Source organism: Drosophila erecta, unplaced genomic scaffold, assembly GCF_003286155.1.
Source record: "Drosophila erecta strain 14021-0224.00,06,07 unplaced genomic scaffold, DereRS2 tig00000246-arrow-arrow-pilon, whole genome shotgun sequence".
NCBI classification, from domain to species: Eukaryota; Metazoa; Arthropoda; class Insecta; order Diptera; family Drosophilidae; genus Drosophila; species Drosophila erecta.
Window position 1 is genome coordinate 68,261 of NW_020825214.1, and position 5,845 is coordinate 74,105.

At 33.0% G+C, this 5,845-nt stretch overlaps 1 long non-coding RNA gene across 1 annotated transcript; it reads left to right on the plus strand.

The window, feature by feature from the left end:
• The first annotated feature begins 4,498 nt into the window (after nt 1–4,498).
• LOC113564621 lies at nt 4,499–4,915 on the plus strand. The gene is made up of 2 exons (XR_003408149.1): nt 4,499–4,746; nt 4,808–4,915. It is a non-coding gene; the product is annotated as an uncharacterized LOC113564621 (long non-coding RNA).
• The last annotated feature ends 930 nt before the right edge of the window (nt 4,916–5,845 follow it).

A 5,845-nucleotide genomic window follows, 5' to 3' on the forward strand; every position in this document is an offset into this window, starting at 1 on the left:
AAACAAATTAATTTTTTAATCAAACAAAAAATGTAATAAATTTAATTTAAAAAATGGGTTTTTCATAGGCGCACCGGCTTCCAAGCGCCGAATAATTTTTATTTTTTCTTCGACGGAGAAGCACTTTCGTTTTAAAGACATTTTTTGGGCCTAATGCACAAGTGTCGAGCTTAAACTGAATGAGCTTACCATGTGCATTTAGTGCATTAACTCACATTTGGCGAATTTACGCATTAAGTTTTATTGGAAAAAAACAGAATAAGCTAGAAATATAACGGGACATCTCATGGAATATAGGCATGAGGTCTGCACACGCACGCTGTGCGTAGTTAATAATTTAATAATAATTTTTGTTTTGTAATTATTATTTTAAATAATTACTGTAAATTATTGTAAATGTTTTTCTGTATTTTTTTTTGGCACGTCGCAATATCCTGTTGAATTATGAAAAATCTCGTCGGTATAAGCGGTTTGTCGCTAAAAGCGGAGACGTACTAACTGGAGGTCCTTTCATATAACTTTGTATGGGGACCAACCAAGCCGTCAAGTTTCCGTCACATTAACCGGACTGACGCTATAAGTGGAGTCGTTATAAGCGGATTCTACTGTATGTCTATAAATGAAAAATTATCACATTTTTCAAAGGTGTGGCCGTGACAGTTTTGTGCGGTTTGTGGGCGTTAGAGAGGGCGTGGCAACAATTGGCAACAAACTTGCGCTGCGTCTATGTCTCTGGAAGCTGAATGCTTAATCTCAACTAGTTTGTGTAGTTCGTGAGATCGAGGCGTTCATACGGACAGACGGACGGACATGGCCAGATCGACTCGGCTATTGATCCTGATCAAGAATATAAATACTTTATATGGTCGAAAACGTTTCCTTCTGTCTGTTACATACTTTTCAGCGAATCTAGATAACCCTTTTACTCTATTTTATTATCAATAAAAGTAAACAAAGCCAACGGACACAACTCAACCATCGGATTCATAACAATTGAAATTTTTAATAATTTCAATTATAATAACTAATGGAAATTATTAATACCGACTAACATTGAACATTTTACTGAATATATTAAATACCTTAAATTGGGTTCAACAAGACTAGGAATATTTAATCCAAAACTTCTAAAGCACGACAAACTATAAAAACTTCTGCCTGGTGTAACACCGCTACCAACGAAATATTCCTAATGTCTCACATACATAATGAAAACATTATAATGAAAACATAGAAGGCAAATTTTATCTACACAATATATATGTTTTTAATACACAAACAAAGAGTATCATCAAACACGAAACCACAATTTGTACTTTCCAAAAATATCGTAAACCATTTTACATTCAATACATTAAGCCTAATATGCTTATAACATGGAATATGACCCGGCACTCAAAATTGTGACACTTAAAAGATTTTTATTGAAAATAACAAAATTATAAAAATATTCATTTGTACAGCAGAATTAAAAGACATATAATTATCAAATAATATTCAACAATACACAAACCTAATATTTACCGAACATAATGTAACAACGTTGAACCAATTTCACACATAGAAATAACAGAAATGGTTATATTAAATAATAAAAATTTAACAATCTTTAAAAATATATTAATAATCCTCTTGTTAGCATTAGCTATTATTTTCACATTTTACCTTTATATGAAATGTAAAACAGCACCTTATAACATTATAATAGACTATTCAAATCTAAGACATGTAAAAAAGTTAGAACAAATATAGGGTAATAACCCTATAAAACCCAAAATGAAATGTTTAACATACGTATAAACAAGAATGAACTCTATGGTAGAATTCTTTGACTATCACCTTTACTCAGTTAGAAAACTGTTTGAGAAAAAATAATAATAAAAAACAAAAATTAAAGATTTTCAAAAGTATTGGCGTGACAGTTTCGCACAGTTTGTGGGCGTTTGAAAGGGCGTGAGCAAGATATGTTTGGTATACCGTTGTAAATTGGCAAGGCAAATAATGAAACGCGGTTTGTGGGCGTAAAATTAAATCTTCAAGACTCGGGGGTAAGCCTGGCAGATTTGGTTACATTTGGTAAGAAAGTTGCGCTGCGTCAATGTATCTGGAATCTGCACGGTTAATCGCAAGCTTTTGTAACTAGTTCGCAACTTGTATAGTTCCCGAGATCGAGGCGGACTGCGTAGTGTACGTAGTTCGAAAGGTTTTAACTAGCCGGTCTTTTAATAGTGGATGGTAATTACTACTTAAGAGGACCTTGTACTTCCTTCGCTAGGGATGCACATTAGGCATGGGCATGGGCTCTGGTCTAGCTCGCCCGCCGTAGGTCGGGGTTATTTTAGCTTAAAATAGTACGAAACGCTACGCATTTAATAAGTGCGTCAAAACAATAATCAAAGCTTGACTATCAATTAATTAAAGAAATGGCTTTATATTGATACTGGATGCACGCAGACACGTGTGAAGAAGAGCTAAAGATTCCGATAGTTATTGTGAATTATGTTAATAATTCCCTAAGTATTTACCCTCCGTACCAATGCTACTTAAAATAAATACATTGACCCTTGGCAAAGTTCAAAATAACTCTACCCCATATTTAAGGAAATGTTAGGCAGTAAGTACTCGTCAAAACCCAGTTTATTCACGATTCATTCTTTTAAATTAATATTTAATTATAATTTCATTTTTAAAAATTTAGTTTCAGAGGCTCCATTAAATTCTCATTTACCAACTAATAAATCCTAATCTAATGTATGTATAATTCTTCTAGCCATTCTCAAACTCTTCATTTTACCCGCTACTCGTAGAGTAAAACGGTATACTAGAATTAAAAAAGATAGAATAGTTAAAAAGTATGTAACAAGCAGAAGGAAATGTTTTCGACCATATAAAGTATATATATTCTTTCTCAGGATCAATAGCCGAGTCGATCTGGCCATGTCCGTCCGTCTGTTCGTATGAACGCCTCGATCTCAGGAACTACAAAAGCTAGAATGTTGAGATTAAGTATGCAGCTTCCAGAGACATAGACTCAGCGCAACTTTATTTCCACGCCCACAAGCCGCACAAAACTGTCACGCCAATTTTGAAAAATGTTGTGATATTTATTCATTTTGGAATATATCTTGTAAATTTCTATAGATTTGCCAAAAAACCGTTTGCCACGCCCACAAACAGCCCAAAACTCTCACACCCGCACTCTTAAAAAATTTTGAAGTGTTTTTTCATTTTATTATTTTTTTCCAAATTTTTACCGATATTCCAAAAAAAGTTGAAATGTCTTCTTTTCTGAGTAACGGGTATATAGCTATATGATTTTTAAATAACTGCAGATATTATCTTTAATTTTGACGATCGAGCGGCATTTTATAGATCTTTATAATGGTATTTAAAAATAATAGGATTTAAATATACATGGTGCGCGTAAAGTTGGGCCAAGTTCACGTTGACATTACAGCTCGGTAATGGTCGAATTTTAAAAGATCCTAATATAAACCTATTCGAATGCCGAACTCCAGTAGATCTACGTTTTTAAAAAATATTTTTGGGAAATCGACTATAGTGTGCTCTCTTGTTTTAATATTTACTGCTGTGGTGTTTTTTGCGAGGTTTTTATTACTCCAATTTCTATTACAGGTAAATCTGTTCTGTTTCTATGGGTTGCAATTAGATCTACGTTCTTAATAAATATTTATGTAGCACAAGATTTATGCTTGAGAAAGATTTTGCTGGTTTAAATTCTAAGATTTCATCGTCATCTTTAGAAATATGAGACATATAGACATATGAATTAGAGATTTATCTTCAAACATTCCTACAGCTTTGTCAGATTGTTTTTAAACGTGACAAATATTTTAACTGGTAATTTTTCCGAATTTTTCAGCTAATGAGTGATACATGATCCTTGAAACTATGACTGTGTTTGATGGATTATTGTTTAAGGCTGACGAAACAGTGTGCGCGAGAAGCGAAGCGAGAAGATGGCAGAGTAGAGCTTTGCGAAAAACGAGCTACATTGCTCTTTTTTAGGGATTAATGTGAACGTGAACGAATTTTTTGCATCAAGGGCACTTATTAACTTTCTGTTAAAAAAAAAACTGGCGTCCACAACTGCAAAAGAAATGAAAAAGGAGAATCCAATAATTTATAATATACCACCCAGATAATTTCTTTAACTATGCGCTATTTCGACTTTTGATTATATGGGCAATTCCACGCGAAGGTCAACCACGATCAAAAAAATAAAACTGGTTGGATGCTCTTGGTTTTGATATATTGCCAAAGAAAATTGTCCAAATTTAAGTATTTAAAAATAAAACCCGATTTTTCTAAACACTTTTTAAATTATTGGGCGGTAAAATGGTGCATATATGCAAATATATTGCATTTTTGCGTATTTCTATAGCACGATTTGTTTTGGTTTTACTTCGTCAACAAAGATGTTAAGAACAAAAATGTTCTCTCTCAAATAACGGTGTAAGTATAAAGAACAGTGCAAAAATTGCTAGCTGAATAATTCGGTAAAGATAACAGTAAGATTTTTTGCATTTGCATTATCTCTTTTTCTAATGTCCAATGCGACATCAAAACCGTTACTTGTTATCAGTGCTCCGAAACTACTGGCAGTAAATGCACAAAATTGAGTAACTAAAATTTTTGACCGGCTTTGCAGAAAACCAAAACTTACTGTAAAAAAGTTGTGATTTTTAATTTTATAAACAATTGAAATTGATCTCGTGCGACATCGTATGTTTAAAAAAAAAAAAAATTTATAAACGTATATTTAGTTTAAATAATATTATTTTAGATGACGGAAAACAATAAAAACAATTGCAAGCGATGGAGGGAAAATTTGAAGAAGATGAAAATAATAAAAGAACGCAGGAGGCGAGAAAGAAGGAAAAAGTTATAGAAGAAAATAACCTAAAATTTATGGGAGAGAGACGGCACATTGAGCGGATTCGAAAAGAGAACCAAACCAAAAAAATTAGCAAAATTAAAAAAGGCGAAACAATTAGATCCGAGCCTTACAGTTGCAAGCAAGCGTTGGCAAAAGCTATTTGTGGAGAAGAAGCTTCCAAAAGACTTAAACAGAGAGATAAAAGTTGTTGAGTCTTTATATAAAAAATATGTGGAGCCCACTAAATAAAAGGAGCCTAATCACACTGTCAGCAAAGCATTGCCAGAAAATGTTTCGACCGTTAAACAGTTTTATGTTAACGATTCAATTGGTGTGCAAGCTTCGGGAAAGAAGAACACAATTTTGGTTGAGGGGCTATTCGTGGGCTATTCAAAATTTCAAGGGATTATTTTCGAAAATATATATTTTTTCCGATGGATGCTGCTCTCAGTTTAAAAACAAGTAGCCTAAACGGTTTTGGCGTTAATTGAATGGAATTTTTTGACGAACACAGACGAACAGCACACGGAAAGGAAGCCGTCGATGGAGTTGGCGCCATAGTGAAAAGGAAAGTTAGGCAACTAAGGCCAAAAAATTAGTTATTCAAAATGCCTTTGCCTTTTATCAATGCGAAATAGAGAGCAATGCCTTTTGCGCAAGTTAAATGAAAAATGGGAAAATATAAAAAGTTGTCGGGGCATTTCAAAATTGCCTTATTTTTATTACAATGGCAAAACAATAAAAACCGCTAGGACTGCATATTCCGAAAAGAAAAAACTTATTTAATCGTTTTGCACATATTAGTATATGTATATATTATATGATGTAAGTTTGTCATTTTGAACACACCAACAATGCACACACATTTACACAATAAATTGTTGACATTATATAAATACATAATAAATAAACTTGTTTCATTTTATTACATAACTATGAATTAGA